The following is a 22,220-nucleotide window of genomic DNA, read 5'->3' as shown; positions in this document are numbered from 1 at the left end:
TTTTGACCAGATTTGCCGCTGCAGAGGAGATCAGGGGGGAATAGGGGATTTAAAAAAAGACCATACTCACCTACTCAGGCATTCCTGCAGCGATCAATCACTGCACCCCCTCCTGGGATGACGTTGCTTTCCATGTGACCTGCTGCATCCTGTGATTGGCTGCAGTGGTCACATGGGATGAAATGTCATCCCAGGAGGCTGGCTGTACAGAGAAAAACCCAGGAGAGCAGTGAGGCATTGCTACTGGATCGCCAGAGGGAGAAGTATGTTTTGTTTTTATTTTAAAGTTAAAAAAAAATCCTTTTTCTTGCTTGTTATTTTTCCTGTGGCGTCTCAGCTTTTCTGCAGGGTAACTCCCGACACTGATCATTTGCTGCAGATTTTTCCTTTCTCATTGAACTCAATGGGGAAATCTGAAACAAATGCGCAACCATTTTGCAGCATTAATTGACATGTTGCAGATTAAAAATTCTTAACCGCAGCTCAATTTCTGCAGCAATTTCATTACGTGTAAACAGCCTAAGTAACCATTAAGGGCACATTCACACGTGACGGAATTGCTGTTGAATTCCGCTGCGGACAGTCCGCAGTGGAATTCTGCAGCAGCCGTTTTTTTACATTTGTTTCTATACATTTTTAGGAAACAGTTCAGACGTTGCAGAAAATAACTGCAGAAATCAGGCTGCGGTGCAGAATTTCCCCTCAGCATGCTCATGACGTTGCGGAGAAGAAGCGGAATTTCACTGCGTATTTCAGCCTTTGCAATGCAAAAACATAAATCTGTGGCAAGTCCGCTGTGATATCTGCAACGTCTGAATTACCTGTCAAGTATGCAAATGTTGGTGCAGATTCGTTGTGTAATTGCCCCAAATCTGCACCAACATTTGCAGCGGAAAAATTCTGTTACGTCTGAACATGCCCTAAGTTTTAAAAACTGTCTGGAAAAATAGTAACTTGCCCTTTAATTATACTTTTATATGTAAAATTTTGAATTTTAAATCAACCAATCAGTAATCAAACAAGGACTGAACCATAGATGGGTGGATAAAATAAAAGAGCAGGTAAACTGCAGCAAAATGCTTAAAAAAAAGAGCAGCGAGACGCAGAACTTTCACTTTTTCATGTTTTTAATTGTATGGCTGCCTTTCTATATCATATTTTTTATTTTGGTGACTTACCTGTTTTTGTAGTGGTACATTCCATTGTTTGTTGGCAGAGTTGGGCTCAGTTGCTATGACAGCTGTGATGCTGCAGCACTGGTCAGTTCAACTGCCACCCTACAGACCGCTTGAAGACCATTACAAGACCAGCGCTGGTGAATACAGATGCCACCCAGACACCAGCATGTCTACTAAAAGTGTTGGTACAGAGGTAAATGCCCTCATTTCACTACTAAATATTCCAGACCCCGTCATCCAGTGTAAAAGTGGCCAAGCATGGGAAGTCACCCTCCATTAATGTCTATGGGAGAAACGGTAACAGCTGAGCATGCTCCATCCTAGGGACCAGTGGGGTCCTATTGGTCAGACTCCCACCAATCAAACACATATCAAATTAATCTCCCTTAAATGTCCTTCACAGGAAAAAAAAAAAAAACCTTTATAATGTCTCATGTTTTTCCCTATAGCTCATATTTTGTATGCCTTTTTTCAGAAAAAAAAAGAAAACATGAAATCACCTTTTTTTTTTTTAAAAAACAAACATGTTTTTTATTACCCTCATTGCTCTTCTTTCATTTTCTAAGTGACTTTTCATATAAAAGAAGATTCTGAAATTTTATGGTTATAATGCTGGTCACTGACTGCTCATTTTCAATAGGGAAAAACCACTGCAGAACCGCCAGAGATAAAATTCGGGGATCATTTATAATTAGTGTGATCAAAGTGAATAATGATTTATACAGGATCACTGGGCGAGATTTATTAAAACTAGTGCAAGGGAAAAGTGAAGCAGTTGCCCATGGCAACCAATCAAATTCCAGCTGCCATATCTCAGTGGCCCTTTGGAAAATGAAAGCAATGACCTGATTGGTTACTATGGACAACTGCTCCACTTTACCTTGCCCAGTGAGCTTGTATAAATTTGTTTTCAGTTTGCTCCCTCTTGTGGCATCCTTGTGCTGCAACTTTATTTTTTTTATTAAATGTATATTTTAGCTGTTTTGAAATATTTTTTATGTTGACTTTTATTAAACATTTTCTATAATTTTTCAGATGCGGCCTTCATATATCCTCTATACTTAGAAGCTGCATCATTCACTAACACCCAAATCTGTCACTCAGCTGAAATGATGGCTCAGCTAAGAGCGGGTGTTGATCACATCTAAGTTGTTCAGCTTAGATGTGATCAATATTATCGGGATCCTGTGTGTTAGAGACACACAGGACCCACTCTCAGCCAAACCGTCAGTTCAGCTGAGCGATGGATACGGCTGATAGCGAACAAAGCAGCTTAAGTAGCAAGACTTGAAGAAATGGATAATAGTCCCATATATCAGAGAACCCATATAGTGGTGCTAGATAGCAGAAAGCCACCAACTTTGTAATCTCCACAAAAAGGAACAATGTTCTTGCACCTGATTGAGCCCTCTAGACCTCTGGGCCCTCATGCAGCTGCTATGGCTGTTACGGCTATAGTTACACCAATGTATGAACCTCAGCGCCATGAATCTGTTTGCAAATCATGAAGTTAAGGTAGAATTAGGCCAGACAATGCTGTTAGGAAATGTCATGATCTTTTTGTTTCACAGCATTTGAGCACCATGGCTGGCACTATGCATCGGCCCAGCTGGCCTCTTTTTGTTTAAAGTGGCAGCATGGCTGACACTGTTTATGGGGTTAGCAGGCACTTTTTATGTGGCAGCTGGTAGGCAATGTGGTAGACAATGTATACCATGGTAATGCAACTGGGTTACTATGTCATCTAAAACATTTATTTTTTGTGCCCTGCTAGTGTCGAGACTTTAATTTGCCGAAGAGTAAAGTCGTAGCTGTAAGAACACTTCACAATGGTCTAGCCCTGACAAAAATGAAAAGTAAAGCGAACCACCTCAACCGTAAGTCACTGGATTTAAAGGAGTTGTCCGTACGCGGTTTTTTTATACATATGTTCGGAGGGGGCCCGACACCCGGACTCCGAACCGATCCGCTGTTTCGGCTGCCTCTGGAAGTTATGCAGTGGTCAGTGCCGGAAGCAGATGGTTTCATTCACAGGATAACGGCCATGCTGCAGGACTGCAGCTTTGCTCCTATTCAAGTGAATAGGAGCAGAGTTGCAGTACTGCAGCATGGCTGCTATACAGTGTACGAGTCATCTGCTTTCGGCACCGGGCACTGCTTAACATCCGGTGCCTGGAGGAAGCCGGAACAGCTGTTTGGTTCGAGGTCTGGGTAGGGATGTCACGATACCAGAATTTTGACTTCGATACCGATACTTCGTTTAGTATTGCGATTTCGATACCAATTTCGATACTTTGCCAACAGTAATAAAAAAATAATAATTCTTCTGTTTTCTGATGTGAGGCGCGACGTGTGATGAATTTTGAATGCGCCTCATATTAATAGTAATTAATTCCATCATGTTTCTCAGTCATAATGGGTTAATGTGCGAGGTACATGATGGGGTTAATTACTATTAATGTGAGGAACATAGAGGTTAAATTCATCGCACCTAGCGCCTCACATTAATAAGTGAATGAAAGCAGTGTTTATTTCATTTTTTTACAGCGTACACATTATAAATGATGCAAAAAAATTGTTGTGCGCGCCATTACTGAATGTGTGAATATTTTATGTATTGAGACTTATTTTAATGTTTATTGTAAAAAAGGTGAATGTGTATTTTTTTTTACATTTAACAATACTTTGTTTTTACTTTATTTTTAAACTTTAATGTACTGACATATATCAGATATGTGCCAGTACATTAGCCTGTGGACAGATGGCACACAGGCAGTTGTTAGGACTTACCTCAGTATGCCCTAACAACAAGAGATATGGTAAGACAGCCCTGGGGTCCGTCAATAGACCCTGGGCTGTCTGCCCATATATGGTATGGCCCTCGATCGCGTCACAGGAATTTCCTGTGACGCGATCCAGGGGCATCCCCCCTTCTCATTTTCTACTGAATGCTGCAGTCAGCTGTGATCGCAGCATTCAGGGGAATAACGGCGGAGATGAGAGGTTTCTCTGATCTCCGCCGTTATAGAGCGGGGCTGCGGCTGTGTAATACAACCATTGTCCCGCTCCTGACAGGAAGTGCGTGCGCGGTCAGCATGAGGAGGTGCGGCCGGCACTGCACTAATGAGCGGCAGTTCAGGCACTGGAGACAGAACATGGGGGTGTTTTGTAGAGCGCCCGCCATGTTCTGTCTTCAGTGCCGCCGCTCATTAGTGCAGCGCCGGCCGCATCGCATCACCCTGACCCCGCGCACTTATCATGACTCTGGAGCGGGGCTGTGGCTGAATTACACAGCCGCAGCCGCGCTCCCATACATTCATGTATTACTATACTGAGCTGTGTGGCTGCGCAGCTCAGTATCGCAATACAGGAAATAGCGGTATCGAACCGTTTAGGGATGCAGAGTATCGAAACTGTATCGAAGTTTCGATGCACCGTGCATCCCTAGGTCTTGGTGTCGGACCCCCACCTATCATATACCGATAACCTATCTTATGGATAGGTCATCAGTATGGAAAACTGTCCCATGGTCAGACAGCCCCTTTAGCCCATTAGTGACCGCCAATACGCCTTTTCACGGCGGCCACTAATGGGCTTTATTCTGATGCATATGCCTTTTCACAGTGCTGCATCAGAATAAATAAACAGAGCATGGAGCCGTTAAATCTCCCTGCTCTCAGCTACCTATGGTAGCTGAAGGCTGGGGGCGTCCCTGCTCCAACGGGTGTGATTGATATCAGTATCAATCTCACCTGTTTAACTCCTCAGATGCGGCGCTCAATAGCGAGCGCCGCATCTGAGTTATGGAGAGAGGGAGGGAGCTCCCTCTCTCTCCTACCGACACCTGGCGATAAGATCGCTGAGTGTCTGTGTCTCCGATGGCAGCCGGGGGCCTAATAAAAGCCCCCAGGTCTGCTTGTAGTGAATGCCTGCTAGGTCATGCCAGAGGCATGGCCTAGCAGATGCCTGTCCGTTTTAAACGAACAGGCAGTAGAACACTGCAATACAAAAGTATTGCAGTGTATTATAAAAGTGATCGGAGGATCGCATATTAAAGTCGCCTAGTAGGACTAGTAAAAAAGTACAAAAAAGTTTAATAAAGTTAATTAAAAATAAAAGTGAAAAAAAATTAAAAACCACTTTTTCCCCTTACAAAATGCTTTACTATTAAAAAAAACAAAATAAAGTAAAAAAGTTACACATATTTGGTATTGCTGCGTATGTAACGATCTCAACTATAAAGCTCTTACATAATTTAACCCACATGGTGAACGCCGTAAAAACTAATATAAAAAACAATGGTAAAATTGCTGTTTTCTGTGAATCCTGCCTTAAAAAAAATGTGATAAAAAGTGATAAAAAAGTCGCATCTGCTCCAAAATGGTACGAATAAAAACTTTAAGGCGTCCTGCAAAAAAAAAGCCCTCATACAACTGCATCGTCGGAAAAATAAAAAGTTATTGCTCTTCAAATATGGAGACACGAAAACAAATAATTTTGAAAAAAGGGTTTTTACTGCGTATGCATATTTGATATTGTTGCAATCGTAACAACCCGCTGAATAACGATGTTGTGTCATTTATACCACACGGTAAACGACGTAGATTTAGGACGTAAAAAAGAGGTGCGAAATTTGAGTTTTTTTCCCGATTTTCCCACAAAAAAGTTAATAAAATTGATGAATAAAATATACGCCAAAATGATGCTATTAAAAAACACAACTTGTCCTCCAAAAAACAAGACCTTATACAGGTATGTTAACGCAAAAATAAAAAAGTTATAGCTCTTTTAATGAGATGATGGAAAAACGTAAAAAATGGCTTGGTCATTAAGGTCTAAAATAGGCTTGTCATTAAGGGGTTAATGTTTTTTTGTTCCATTTTTTACTATGCATTTCCCTGCACATGATCAATATTATAATTATTATGATATGCCTAGTCTGAATTGTGATGATGCCCTTTATATCTCTTTATTTGGCCAGTCTATGGTAACATTGGAAATGGCCAGTGCATTTGTATATAATCTAAAAATGTAATTTAGTAAAACATCAATGGAAAAAGCCATAGTTTCTATAATAATAGGTACACTACCGTTCAAAAGTTTAGGGTCACTTAGAACTTTCCTTATTTTTGAAAGAAAAGCACAGTTTTTTTCAATGAAGATAACATTAAATTAATCAGAAATACACTCTATACATTGTTAATGTGCTAAATGACTATTCTAGCTGCAAACGTCTAGTTTTTAATGCAATATCTACATAGGTGTATACAGGCCCATTTCCAGCAACCATCACTCCAGTGTTCTAATGGTACATTGTGTTTGCTAACTGTGTTAGAAGGCTAATGGATGATTAGAAAACACTTGAAAATCCTTGTGCAATTATGTTAGCACCGCTGTAAACAGTTTTGCTGTTTAGAGGAGTTATAAAATTGACCTTCCTTTGAGCTAGTTGAGAATCTGGAGCATTACATTTGTGGGTTCGATTAAACTCTCAAAATGGCTAGAAAAAGAGAGCTTTCATGTGAAACTCGACAGTCTATTCTTGTTCTTAGAAATGAAGGCTATTCCATGCGAGAAATTGCCAAGAAACTGAAGATTTCCTACAACGGTGCGTACTACTCCCTTTAGAGGACAGCACACACAGGCTCTAACCAGAGTAGTAAGAGAAGTGGGAGGCCCCGCTGCACAACTGAGCAACAAGACAAGTGCATTAGAGTCTCTAGTTTGAGAAATAGACGCCTCACAGGTCCTCAACTGGCAGCTTCATTAAATAGTACCCGCAAAACGCCAGTGTCAACGTCTACAGTGAAGAAGCGACTCCGGGATGCTGGCCTTCAGGGTAGAGTGGCAAAGAAAAAGCCATATCTGAGACTGCCTAATAAAAGGAAAAGATTAATATGGGTAAAAATCACACAGACATTGGACAGAGGAAGATTGGAAAAAAGTGTTATGGACAGACGAATCGAAGTTTGAGGTGTTTGGATCACACAGAAGAACATTTGTGAGACGCAGAACAACTGAAAAAGTGCTGGAAGAGTGCATGACGCCATCTGTCAAGCATGGTGGAGGTAATGTGATGGACTTGGGTTGCTTTGGTGCTGGTAAAGTGGGAGATTTGTACAAGGTAAAAGGGATTTAGAATAAGGAAGGCTATCACTCCATTTTGCAATGCCATGCCATACCCTGTGGACAGTGCTTGATTGGAGCCAATTTCATCCTACAACAGGACAATGACCCAAAGCACACCTACAAATTATGCAAGAACTATTTAGGGAAGAAGCAGGCAGCTGGTATTCTAGCTGTAATGGAGTGGCCAGCGCAGTCACCAGATCTCAACCCCATAGAGCTGTTGTGGGAGCAGCTTGACCGTATGGTACGCAAGAAATGCCCATCAAGCCAATCCAACTTGTGGGAGGGCCTTCTGGAAGCATGGGGTGAAATTTCTCCCGATTACCTCAGCAAATTAACAGCTAGAATGCCAAAGGTCTGCAATGCTGTAATTGCTGCAAATGGAGCATTCTTTGACGAAAGCAAAGTTTGAAGGAGAAAATTATTATTTCAAATAAAAATAATTATTTATAACCTTGTCAATGTCTTGACTATATTTTCTAGTCATTTTGCAACTCATTTGATAAATATAAGTGTGAGTTTTCATGGAAAACACAAAATTGTCTGAGTGACCCCAAACTTTTGAACGGTAGTGTATGAGGAATAGTATAATGTGCATGTGTTGCATAGTAATACAAGGGAAAACAGGGCTTTTACTTCAAGTTGATGGGAAAATACCATGGTAAAAAATGCAACAACACTCCAATGGATAAACCATACAGTTTATGGCTGCATTGTGTGAATAGAATTTTGCAAAACCCTATTCACAACAATGACACATTTACCGCAAGTAATAACCTTGTTATGTAAATGTTCTGTACCGTAAAACGTAAAAGTAGAAATCATTTATAACTGCGATCCTCAACTGCATGTAAGAGAGAAGAACATCAGCCAACACAAGTTCATTAAAGGATTGTCCCATCAGAGACGAGAAAGGAGGAAGGGAAATGTAATATTGCATAGTGACAAGTCAAATGAATGGCTATTTATGTTATATATAGACGACTCCAGTCCTCCAGAACAGGAACCGCTTTAACATATTGTGTCTCCATTTTGGCTCATAGACTGGGGGTTCCTGAGCGTCTAATCACCTTCTAAATCTTCTTCATATACATGTCTTCATGAGACAACCCCTGTAAACCGCACGTCCAGTATAGAAAACCTATATGTAGACATATCAGCGGTTTTCATCACTGGGGTGGAGTCTCTGATACCTCCCACCATTCCCTAGAAAGAAGATGCTTGTAGCTCATTGGTGTCTCAGGAGAGTTGAAGCCTGTAGACTTGCATCATAGTCTATCCATTGTTTTTAGCTCACCCAAGTAAATCCATAAAAAGTTGTCAGGATGATGAAAGCTTTTGATATGTCTCTGTGACATATCAGAAGTATTATATAACGGAAGGTACTTAAAGGTTTTGTTTTTTTCAAATGGTAAATTATTGCTGGGAAATGCCATCATTTACTGATAGCTGAAGCTTCCTGGGACCCTACTGATCTCTGCAACGAAAGAGCTGCAATGATAAGAAAGCGCAGAGGCTCCTTTGGGGAATTAAATATTGTCATTCATGGAGGTTCAATGTCCCGTTATATTTCCCTTATACAGATCAATACTACCCTGAGTTATGTAATATTCAAGGCCACTACTGCCCAGAATAATACCACAATGAGAACACTGAGGGCAACCCTTACTTTGTGCACTGATGCACGGATGAGCTGGCTTCTCTAGAACTCAGTGGAAATAGGTTTGTCTGTACAGCAACAAGGACAAGTCTGCAGCCGCTCTGACAGCTCCTTGCTCCCCTTTACATATTGCATCTATTTACAGAGGCAGAATTGGAATACATTATATATTACTTATCACTTTAGGTGCTGACACTTTTTAACATTTATTTACATTAGTACAGAATTACTTCAACTAATACTGCCATTCAGTAACCAAGCAGCAGTGTCCTAGTCACTTACTAGGAACTGAATTTTGTAGCACCTCAACTCAGAGTTCAAATAATATCACCATCCCATGCCAAAACGATACTGCTTTAGAGTGCCAAAAATGGGCACTTTATAGTAAGGCCTTACATTTCTAGAGTAAAACCAACTGAAAATGCCTGACTAAAGCCACAAGGAAGTGCTGTAATACCGCCCAGCTACATGAATTTTGTAATAATATAAATTAAAGTTACTTTGTAATATACATCGTATTGAAATTTTGTTCCATATAGCAGCTACAAAAAGAACAGAATAAGCTTAATCTACTTCCTTTGAGTTTTAAGTCAACAAATCCTTGTTCCCTCAATTATTCTGTGTTCGACGAAAAGTAAAAAAACAACAACGTATCAGGATTGATTGATATTGGTACAATATGTCATGAAGATGTAGTAGGTGCCGGTGTGACTGCTAGGACTGCCGCCTGTGAAGAGAATAATGCTGCATCTGCACTGGTTGGATTGACACTGCTCCTTCCGCTATGTCTGGCATCTCTTGACCAGTGTTACTTAAGGCGGTCAGACATTATATTTGTTGGCATGTCCTAGAGATATGCCAGTAATTATGATAGGTAAACAACCCTTACATGTAATAATATAGAGGTTACACTATAATAATAATGTGGTCGTCCAACCCCATGACAATTTTTACAAATAGCTTACATGTGTTTACAATAACAAAAGAAGTAATACTCACCATACCAATACCCTGCCACTCCTGTTCCGACACTACGCTTTCATTGTCCCTCGCCAATATCTGTTCAGCTATAATGTGTCGACAAGACATGTGACTGCTGCAGACATTCACTGACTACAAAGGTAAACCCAGAGGTGTCGACATATCACCACTACAGCCAGTGATTGACTACAGTGGTCACATGTCATGTCGACACATCATTGCTGAGGTCGGAAGAACAGGGAGTAGCAGGCAACCAGGGACACGCCAGCATGGGAGCAAAGGGGATTAAAAAAATTAGTATTACTAGTTTTTTTTATTATTGGTAAGGTGAGTATTATTCTATTATTTCAATTTTATTGGTAAGGTGAGTGTTGCTCAATTTATTTTGTTATACCTATGTAAGTTGTTTGAAATTGTTTTTATTTTAGCCTGTTTGTTTTAAAATTATGGATTAACAGAATTACTGAGTTTTGATTCTAGGCTATTGCAAATTTACTGTTTGCTGCTTTACGAGTAAGGCAAAGAATTAATAATAATGACAATTTTGTTTGAGAAATGGATGAATGTTTATTTGTATATTGTGCTTACAGGAATATTCACCATCTTAAATATTTATGACATATATTAAGCGACAGCCTTACCAAGCGGGTATGCTATCAGGGATCTCCTGTCCTCAAAATTAGTGCGGGTCCTACAGCTATTACCCGCATCCATCAGACATTTATACTCTGGATATGCCATAAATATCTAAGATGAGAATATCCTTTTAAGGGCGAAGTCTGAAGCGGTGCCAAAACTTTAGAGATAAAAAACCCGGACTGAAGCAGATTGGGAGAGTTTACGTGGGAAGATGAATTCTGTCGTCTTAGGATATCCACGTGATATTGTACGTGATGGCCTTGTTTTCCAAAGTGTAGCTATCATGTGTGTTACTAAAAAATCTATACATTTTGTTTCTGTTGAGCTATAAAAAAAAAAGTTAGATTGTACAGGGGTGTACACTCCTGACTGAATTAATTTTTCTGCGTTTTCCCATTTACTATAACAAAAAAATGGTTATTCTTTGTATAGTTTTCAAAAATGTTTTATAGTTGCAATCTTGTCATGTAAATGTTGTCCTCTCATTTATTTTTGATTGGTTGTGTATAATCATGGAGATTTTATCCAGATTTTTTACCAGAGTAGTATGTGATATCTGATAGACAGGGATTTGAAACTAACTGGTTTGCTGGATGATGAGGTCCCCTTAGGATATGAGAACTTGACTGTGTGCTGCTATTTACAATAAGTGACAGCAAAGATTGGTAAAGACACCAATTTTGGAGATGGAGAGGGAGGGGAGGAGGTGAGGAGGAGGAGAAGGGGAGGAGGAGGTCTTTATTTGAACATAACAATAATTGTGTTGTTATGTTCAAAAGTCTTACCTAGTAAATTTCCCATAGCTCGCTATCTCTTTGCCCATATTTTTTACGTACCCACTATCTGACCAATATAATAGAAGTAGCATTATTTTCTCAGCTAATATTCCAAGAGCTGTTTTACAAATGGTTAGAGACACATATGTAAATTGTGCTTAAAGCCAATGCCTGTAGTGGTGCCATAGGTTTAGATAAAGAACCAAAACTGAAGCAGATTGGGAGAGCTTTTGTGTGACTATAAATGGTGTATATTTAGGATATCCAAACCTTGTATGTATTCCAATATGTAGCTATCATGTGTTGTACTATAGAATCAATACATTTTGTATCTGTAGAGCTACAAAAAAAAGTTAGATTGTAAAGGGGTATACACTTCTGGGTGAATTAATTCTGTGTTTTCCTGTTTTCTGTGAAAAAGTTGGGATTTTTTGGTATAGTTTTCAATTTTGTTTTATACTTGCACACTTTTCAAGTTAATGTTGTCCTCTCATTTGGTTTTGATTGGTTGTGTATAATCATGGAGATTTTATCTAGAATATTTTACTATATTTTATATGTTATTCTGTTACGTTGAAGTTAGATGTACCTCAAATCATTATCGTTACATTGGTGGTATGGTGAGATTGCTATCTTATCACTGTGTCATTTCCATTACCTTTATCTAATTTCCAATGGAGATGTCTGGTCAGAAGTGGTTTGTTTGGTTCAGTTGCTGGGCCCTCCTTGGATATTGGTGTTTCATGTGTAGTAGAATATTTTAGGGTTGGTCCCTTTTGCTGGATTTGGTCAGTGCAATAAAGAGAGATGTAATGCTTATGTAATTGCTCTACTCTCTCTCTCTCGGTAAAATTCTGTGGTCTGAGATGGTATCATGTTTGTTTTGGAGAAATTACAGAGACCAATAGCCTTGAAAGGTATTGGGAATAAAGATATCTGCTTTTTCAAAATTCTGTTTAGGTGTCGTAGTATGGCACCATTTGATGGTTAGGAAGTCATCTGACCTCATTTTAGTGATGTTGTTCACTGTGTTTTTTTAGTCTTTGAAACCAGTGACTCCACAGGGACTTGGTTTTGGTAAATTTGTCACCAGTCTCTACTTCTATGTACCAGAGTAATATGTGATATCTGATAGCCAGGGGTTTGAAGCTATTTTTTTTAAGAATTCTGTACTGACTAGATTTCCGGATGATGGGGTCCTAGGCTATAGGAACTATAATATTTGCTGCTATTTACAATAAGTGACACAAAAGATTGGTAAAGACACCAATTTGGAGATGGAGAGGCAAGGCTGAAGGGGAGGAGGAGGCCTTTATTTGAACATAACAATAATTGTGTTGTTATGTTCAAAAGTCTTACCTAGTAAATTTCCCATAGCTCGCTATCTCTTTGCCCATATTTTTTACGTACCCACTATCTGACCAATATAATAGAAGTAGCATTATTTTCTCAGCTAATATTCCATGAGCTGTTTTACAAATGGTTAGAGACACATATGTAAATTGTGCTTAAAGCCAATGCCTGTAGTGGTGCCATAGGTTTATAGATAAAGAACCCGGTCTGAAGCAGATTAGTAGAGCTTTTGTGTGATGATAAATTGTGTAGATTTAGGATATCCAGGCCTTGTTTGTTTTCCAACATGTAGCTATCATGTGTATTACTAAAGACTCTATACATTTTGTATCTGTCGAGCTATAAAAAAAGTAAGATTATAAAGGGGTGTACTCTTCTGGCTGAATTAATTCATCTGCATTTTCCTGTTTACTGTAAAAAAGTTGAGATTTTTTATATAGTTTTCAATTTTGTTTTAAACTTGCACACATATCATGTTAATGTTGACCTCTCATTTGCTTTTGATTGGTTGTGTATAATCAAGGAGATTTTATCTAGATTTTTTTAATTATATTTGTATAGGTTATTCTGTTACATTGAAGTTAGATGTACCTCAAATAATGATGGTCACATTGGTAAAATGATGAAATTGCTATCATGTCACTGTGTTATTTCCATTTTTTTCACCTAATTTCCAATGGAGGTGTCTGTTCAGAAGTGGTTTGTTTGGTTCAGTTATTAGGCCCTTCTTGGATATTGGTGCTGCATGTGTAGTGGAATAATTTAGGGTAGGTCCCTTTAGCTGGATTTGGACAGGGCAATAAAGAGAGTTGTTATGTTTACGTTATTGCTCCTCTCTCAAGGTACAATTGTGTGGTCTCAGATGGTATCATGTTTGTTTTGGAGAAATGCCCGAGACCAATAAACTTGGAAGGTATTGGGAATAGAGACGTGTTTTTTTCAAAACTCCATGTAGGTGTCGTTGTATGGCACCACTTGCTTGTTAGGAAGTCATATGAGTTTATTTTACATGATGGTGTTCACTATGTTATTTTAGTCTTTGAAACCAGTGACTCCATAGGGACTGGGTTTTTGGTAAATTTGCCACCAGTCTCTACTAATTTGCCAAGAGTAGTATGTGATATCTGATAGGCAGGGATTTGAAACTATTTTTTAAAGAATTCTGGACTGACTGGTTTCCTGGATGATGAGGTCCTAGGCTATGGGAACTTTACTGTTTGCTGGTTTTAATAATAAGTAACGCAAAGGATTGGAAAATACACCAATTTTGGAGATGGAGAGGCAAGGCTGGAGGGGAGGAGGAGGCCTTTATTTGAACATAACAACTCTTGTGTTGTTATGTTCAAAAGTCTTATCTATTAAGTTTCCCATAGCTCGCTATGCTTTTGTCCAAATTCTTCACGTACCAACTATCTGACAAATATTATAGAAGTAGCATTATTTACTCACCTAATATTCCAAGAGCTGTTTTACAAATGGTTGGAGACTCATATGTATATTGTGCTTAAAGCCAATGCCTGTAGTGGTGCCATAGGTTTAGATAAAGAACCAAAACTGAAGCAGATTGGGAGAGCTTTTGTGTGATGATAAATTGTGTAGATTTAGGATATCCAGACCTTGTATGTATTCCAATATGTAGCTATCATGTGTTGTACTATAGAATCAATACATTTTGTATCTGTAGAGCTACAAAAAAAAGTTAGATTGTAAAGGGGTATACACTTCTGGGTGAATTAATTCTGTGTTTTCCTGTTTTCTGTGAAAAAGTTGGGATTTTTTGGTATAGTTTTCAATTTTGTTTTATACTTGCACACATTTCAAGTTAATGTTGTCCTCTCATTTTGTTTTGATTGGTTGTGTATAATCATGGAGATTTTATCTAGATTATTTTACTATATTTTATATGTTATTCTGTTACGTTGAAGTTAGATGTACCTCAAATCATTATCGTTACATTGGTGGTATGGTGAGATTGCTATCATATCACTGTGTCATTTCCATTACGTTTATCTAATTTCCAATGGAGATGTCTGGTCAGAAGTGGTTTGTTTGGTTCAGTTGCTGGGCCCTCCTTGGATATTGGTGCTTCATGTGTAGTAGAATAATTTAGGGTAGGTCCCTTTTGCTAGATTTGGTCAGTGCAATAAAGAGAGATGTAATGCTTATGTAATTGCTCTACTCTCTCTCTCTCGGTAAAATTCTGTGGTCTGAGATGGTATCATGTTTGTTTTGGAGAAATTACAGAGACCAATAGCCTTGAAAGGTATTGGGAATAAAGATATCTGCTTTTTCAAAATTCTGTTTAGGTGTCGTAGTATGGCACCATTTGATGGTTAGGAAGTCATCTGACCTCATTTTAGTGATGTTGTTCACTGTGTTTTTTTAGTCTTTGAAACCAGTGACTCCACAGGGACTTGGTTTTGGTAAATTTGTCACCAGTCTCTACTTCTATGTACCAGAGTAATATGTGATATCTGATAGCCAGGGGTTTGAAGCTATTTTTTTTAAGAATTCTGTACTGACTAGATTTCCGGATGATGGGGTCCTAGGCTATAGGAACTATAATATTTGCTGCTATTTACAATAAGTGACACAAAAGATTGGTAAAGACACCAATTTGGAGATGGAGAGGCAAGGCTGAAGGGGAGGAGGAGGCCTTTATTTGAACATAACAATAATTGTGTTGTTATGTTCAAAAGTCTTACCTAGTAAATTTCCCATAGCTCGCTATCTCTTTGCCCATATTTTTTACGTACCCACTATCTGACCAATATAATAGAAGTAGCATTATTTTCTCAGCTAATATTCCATGAGCTGTTTTACAAATGGTTAGAGACACATATGTAAATTGTGCTTAAAGCCAATGCCTGTAGTGGTGCCATAGGTTTATAGATAAAGAACCCGGTCTGAAGCAGATTAGTAGAGCTTTTGTGTGATGATAAATTGTGTAGATTTAGGATATCCAGGCCTTGTTTGTTTTCCAACATGTAGCTATCATGTGTATTACTAAAGACTCTATACATTTTGTATCTGTCGAGCTATAAAAAAGTAAGATTATAAAGGGGTGTACTCTTCTGGCTGAATTAATTCATCTGCATTTTCCTGTTTACTGTAAAAAAGTTGAGATTTTTTATATAGTTTTCAATTTTGTTTTAAACTTGCACACATATCATGTTAATGTTGACCTCTCATTTGCTTTTGATTGGTTGTGTATAATCAAGGAGATTTTATCTAGATTTTTTTAATTATATTTGTATAGGTTATTCTGTTACATTGAAGTTAGATGTACCTCAAATAATGATGGTCACATTGGTAAAATGATGAAATTGCTATCATGTCACTGTGTTATTTCCATTTTTTTCACCTAATTTCCAATGGAGGTGTCTGTTCAGAAGTGGTTTGTTTGGTTCAGTTATTAGGCCCTTCTTGGATATTGGTGCTGCATGTGTAGTGGAATAATTTAGGGTAGGTCCCTTTAGCTGGATTTGGACAGGGCAATAAAGAGAGTTGTTATGTTTACGTTATTGCTCCTCTCTCAAGGTACAATTGTGTGGTCTGAGATGGTATCATGTTTGTTTTGGAGAAATGCCCGAGACCAATAAACTTGGAAGGTATTGGGAATAGAGACGTGTTTTTTTCAAAACTCCATGTAGGTGTCGTTGTATGGCACCACTTGCTTGTTAGGAAGTCATATGAGTTTATTTTACATGATGGTGTTCACTATGTTATTTTAGTCTTTGAAACCAGTGACTCCATAGGGACTGGGTTTTTGGTAAATTTGCCACCAGTCTCTACTAATTTGCCAAGAGTAGTATGTGATATCTGATAGGCAGGGATTTGAAACTATTTTTTAAAGAATTCTGGACTGACTGGTTTCCTGGATGATGAGGTCCTAGGCTATGGGAACTTTACTGTTTGCTGGTTTTAATAATAAGTAACGCAAAGGATTGGAAAATACACCAATTTTGGAGATGGAGAGGCAAGGCTGGAGGGGAGGAGGAGGCCTTTATTTGAACATAACAACTCTTGTGTTGTTATGTTCAAAAGTCTTATCTATTAAGTTTCCCATAGCTCGCTATGCTTTTGTCCAAATTCTTCACGTACCAACTATCTGACAAATATTATAGAAGTAGCATTATTTACTCACCTAATATTCCAAGAGCTGTTTTACAAATGGTTGGAGACTCATATGTATATTGTGCTTAAAGCCAATGCCTGTAGTGGTGCCATAGGTTTAGATAAAGAACCAAAACTGAAGCAGATTGGGAGAGCTTTTGTGTGATTATAAATTGTGTAGATTTAGGATATCCAGACCTTGTATGTATTCCAATATGTAGCTATCATGTGTTGTACTATAGAATCAATACATTTTGTATCTGTAGAGCTACAAAAAAAAGTTAGATTGTAAAGGGGTATACACTTCTGGGTGAATTAATTCTGTGTTTTCCTGTTTTCTGTGAAAAAGTTGGGATTTTTTGGTATAGTTTTCAATTTTGTTTTATACTTGCACACATTTCAAGTTAATGTTGTCCTCTCATTTTGTTTTGATTGGTTGTGTATAATCATGGAGATTTTATCTAGATTATTTTACTATATTTTATATGTTATTCTGTTACGTTGAAGTTAGATGTACCTCAAATCATTATCGTTACATTGGTGGTATGGTGAGATTGCTATCATATCACTGTGTCATTTCCATTACATTTATCTAATTTCCAATGGAGATGTCTGGTCAGAAGTGGTTTGTTTGGTTCAGTTGCTGGGCCCTCCTTGGATATTGGTGCTTCATGTGTAGTAGAATAATTTAGGGTAGGTCCCTTTTGCTAGATTTGGTCAGTGCAATAAAGAGAGATGTAATGCTTATGTAATTGCTCTACTCTCTCTCTCTCTCGGTAAAATTCTGTGGTCTGAGATGGTATCATGTTTGTTTTGGAGAAATTACAGAGACCAATAGCCTTGAAAGGTATTGGGAATAAAGATATCTGCTTTTTCAAAATTCTGTTTAGGTGTCGTAGTATGGCACCATTTGATGGTTAGGAAGTCATCTGACCTCATTTTAGTGATGTTGTTCACTGTGTTTTTTTAGTCTTTGAAACCAGTGACTCCACAGGGACTTGGTTTTGGTAAATTTGTCACCAGTCTCTACTTCTATGTACCAGAGTAATATGTGATATCTGATAGCCAGGGGTTTGAAGCTATTTTTTTTAAGAATTCTGTACTGACTAGATTTCCGGATGATGGGGTCCTAGGCTATAGGAACTATAATATTTGCTGCTATTTACAATAAGTGACACAAAAGATTGGTAAAGACACCAATTTGGAGATGGAGAGGCAAGGCTGAAGGGGAGGAGGAGGCCTTTATTTGAACATAACAATAATTGTGTTGTTATGTTCAAAAGTCTTACCTAGTAAATTTCCCATAGCTCGCTATCTCTTTGCCCATATTTTTTACGTACCCACTATCTGACCAATATAATAGAAGTAGCATTATTTTCTCAGCTAATATTCCATGAGCTGTTTTACAAATGGTTAGAGACACATATGTAAATTGTGCTTAAAGCCAATGCCTGTAGTGGTGCCATAGGTTTATAGATAAAGAACCCGGTCTGAAGCAGATTAGTAGAGCTTTTGTGTGATGATAAATTGTGTAGATTTAGGATATCCAGGCCTTGTTTGTTTTCCAACATGTAGCTATCATGTGTATTACTAAAGACTCTATACATTTTGTATCTGTCGAGCTATAAAAAAGTAAGATTATAAAGGGGTGTACTCTTCTGGCTGAATTAATTCATCTGCATTTTCCTGTTTACTGTAAAAAAGTTGAGATTTTTTATATAGTTTTCAATTTTGTTTTAAACTTGCACACATATCATGTTAATGTTGACCTCTCATTTGCTTTTGATTGGTTGTGTATAATCAAGGAGATTTTATCTAGATTTTTTTAATTATATTTGTATAGGTTATTCTGTTACATTGAAGTTAGATGTACCTCAAATAATGATGGTCACATTGGTAAAATGATGAAATTGCTATCATGTCACTGTGTTATTTCCATTTTTTTCACCTAATTTCCAATGGAGGTGTCTGTTCAGAAGTGGTTTGTTTGGTTCAGTTATTAGGCCCTTCTTGGATATTGGTGCTGCATGTGTAGTGGAATAATTTAGGGTAGGTCCCTTTAGCTGGATTTGGACAGGGCAATAAAGAGAGTTGTTATGTTTACGTTATTGCTCCTCTCTCAAGGTACAATTGTGTGGTCTGAGATGGTATCATGTTTGTTTTGGAGAAATGCCCGAGACCAATAAACTTGGAAGGTATTGGGAATAGAGACGTGTTTTTTTCAAAACTCCATGTAGGTGTCGTTGTATGGCACCACTTGCTTGTTAGGAAGTCATATGAGTTTATTTTACATGATGGTGTTCACTATGTTATTTTAGTCTTTGAAACCAGTGACTCCATAGGGACTGGGTTTTTGGTAAATTTGCCACCAGTCTCTACTAATTTGCCAAGAGTAGTATGTGATATCTGATAGGCAGGGATTTGAAACTATTTTTTAAAGAATTCTGGACTGACTGGTTTCCTGGATGATGAGGTCCTAGGCTATGGGAACTTTACTGTTTGCTGGTTTTAATAATAAGTAACGCAAAGGATTGGAAAATACACCAATTTTGGAGATGGAGAGGCAAGGCTGGAGGGGAGGAGGAGGCCTTTATTTGAACATAACAACTCTTGTGTTGTTATGTTCAAAAGTCTTATCTATTAAGTTTCCCATAGCTCGCTATGCTTTTGTCCAAATTCTTCACGTACCAACTATCTGACAAATATTATAGAAGTAGCATTATTTACTCACCTAATATTCCAAGAGCTGTTTTACAAATGGTTGGAGACTCATATGTATATTGTGCTTAAAGCCAATGCCTGTAGTGGTGCCATAGGTTTAGATAAAGAACCAAAACTGAAGCAGATTGGGAGAGCTTTTGTGTGATTATAAATTGTGTAGATTTAGGATATCCAGACCTTGTATGTATTCCAATATGTAGCTATCATGTGTTGTACTATAGAATCAATACATTTTGTATCTGTAGAGCTACAAAAAAAAGTTAGATTGTAAAGGGGTATACACTTCTGGGTGAATTAATTCTGTGTTTTCCTGTTTTCTGTGAAAAAGTTGGGATTTTTTGGTATAGTTTTCAATTTTGTTTTATACTTGCACACATTTCAAGTTAATGTTGTCCTCTCATTTTGTTTTGATTGGTTGTGTATAATCATGGAGATTTTATCTAGATTATTTTACTATATTTTATATGTTATTCTGTTACGTTGAAGTTAGATGTACCTCAAATCATTATCGTTACATTGGTGGTATGGTGAGATTGCTATCATATCACTGTGTCATTTCCATTACATTTATCTAATTTCCAATGGAGATGTCTGGTCAGAAGTGGTTTGTTTGGTTCAGTTGCTGGGCCCTCCTTGGATATTGGTGCTTCATGTGTAGTAGAATAATTTAGGGTAGGTCCCTTTTGCTAGATTTGGTCAGTGCAATAAAGAGAGATGTAATGCTTATGTAATTGCTCTACTCTCTCTCTCTCTCGGTAAAATTCTGTGGTCTGAGATGGTATCATGTTTGTTTTGGAGAAATTACAGAGACCAATAGCCTTGAAAGGTATTGGGATTAAAGATATCTGCTTTTTTCAAAATTCTGTTTAGGTGTCGTAGTATGGCACCATTTGATGGTTAGGAAGTCATCTGACCTCATTTTAGTGATGTTGTTCACTGTGTTTTTTTAGTCTTTGAAACCAGTGACTCCACAGGGACTTGGTTTTGGTAAATTTGTCACCAGTCTCTACTTCTATGTACCAGAGTAATATGTGATATCTGATAGCCAGGGGTTTGAAGCTATTTTTTTTAAGAATTCTGTACTGACTAGATTTCCGGATGATGGGGTCCTAGGCTATAGGAACTATAATATTTGCTGCTATTTACAATAAGTGACACAAAAGATTGGTAAAGACACCAATTTGGAGATGGAGAGGCAAGGCTGAAGGGGAGGAGGAGGCCTTTATTTGAACATAACAATAATTGTGTTGTTATGTTCAAAAGTCTTACCTAGTAAATTTCCCATAGCTCGCTATCTCTTTGCCCATATTTTTTACGTACCCACTATCTGACCAATATAATAGAAGTAGCATTATTTTCTCAGCTAATATTCCAAGAGCTGTTTTACAAGTGGTTAGAGACACATATGTAAAATGTGCTTAAAGCCAATGCCTGTAGTGGTGCCATAGGTTTATAGATAAAGAACCCGGTCTGAAGCAGATTAGTAGAGCTTTTGTGTAATGATAAATTGTGTAGATTTAGGATATCCAGGCCTTGTTTGTTTTCCAATATGTAGCTATCATGTGTATTACTAAAGACTCTATACATTTTGTATCTGTCGAGCTATAAAAAAGTAAGATTATCAAGGGGTGTACTCTTCTGGCTGAATTAATTCATCTGCATTTTCCTGTTTACTGTAAAAAAGTTGAGATTTTTTATATAGTTTTCAATTTTGTTTTAAACTTGCACACATATCATGTTAATGTTGACCTCTCATTTGCTTTTGATTGGTTGTGTATAATCAAGGAGATTTTATCTAGATTTTTTTAATTATATTTGTATAGGTTATTCTGTTACATTGAAGTTAGATGTACCTCAAATAATGATGGTCACATTGGTAAAATGATGAAATTGCTATCATGTCACTGTGTTATTTCCATTTTTTTCACCTAATTTCCAATGGAGGTGTCTGTTCAGAAGTGGTTTGTTTGGTTCAGTTATTAGGCCCTTCTTGGATATTGGTGCTGTAAAGGATCTGCCAGGCACTGCTTCAGGGTTAACTCCCAGAATTAATCAGTCAACACCTGAGTGTACATCCCTGAGACAGACACCAGCTTCCTCCACTCAGGCTGGCAGGCTTAGGAGTGGGAGAGCCTATCGCAACCTGGCCAGACTCAGCTAGCTCCCGCCCTCGGTCTATTTAAGCCTGCTCTTCCTGTCCATCTGTGCTTGTGAATTTCTTTCCTTGAGGTTTCCTGGCCCAGCTACAGCTCCTGCTACTTTTTGATCCTGCTCCATACAGACCCCGGCTTACCGACTACTCTTCTGCTTTTCGCTTTGTACCTCGCACTCTCCTGGCTTGACTCGGCTCGTTCACTACTCTGTTGCTCACGGTGTTTCCGCGAGCAACTGCCCATTTCCCTTGCTTGTGTTCCCTTGTTTGTTTGTCGTGTTTGTCATGCACTTACTGAGCGCAGGGACCGCCGCCCAGTTGTACCCCGTCGTCTAGGGCGGGTCGTTGCAAGTAGGCAGGGACAGAGTGGCGGGTAGATTAGGGCTCACTTGTCCGTTTCCCTACCCCCCCCCACCATTACAAATTCACAAGCCCTATACCTAGTCTACCCTGGTCCCTGACACCATTATGGAACCCCGTGAAACCCTGGCTCAGCAAATGCAGGGTCTCTCCCT

General features: G+C 38.3%; 1 long non-coding RNA gene across 1 annotated transcript in view; it reads left to right on the top strand.

Moving 5' to 3' along the window:
* Positions 1–1,277: 1,277 nt before the first annotated feature.
* The window catches only part of LOC142741174 (uncharacterized), a 258,625-nt gene continuing 237,682 nt past the window's right edge, over positions 1,278–22,220 (top strand). The window contains exons 1-2 of the long non-coding RNA XR_012881022.1: positions 1,278–1,371; positions 2,953–3,055. This is a non-coding gene — a long non-coding RNA (uncharacterized LOC142741174). The remainder of the gene's footprint in view (positions 1,372–2,952; positions 3,056–22,220) is intronic.

This window comes from Rhinoderma darwinii, chromosome 2 (assembly GCF_050947455.1).
Source record: "Rhinoderma darwinii isolate aRhiDar2 chromosome 2, aRhiDar2.hap1, whole genome shotgun sequence".
Classification (NCBI taxonomy): Eukaryota; Metazoa; Chordata; class Amphibia; order Anura; family Rhinodermatidae; genus Rhinoderma; species Rhinoderma darwinii.
Note: the sequence above shows the minus strand (reverse complement) of the source record. Positions and strands in the feature narration are given on the sequence as shown.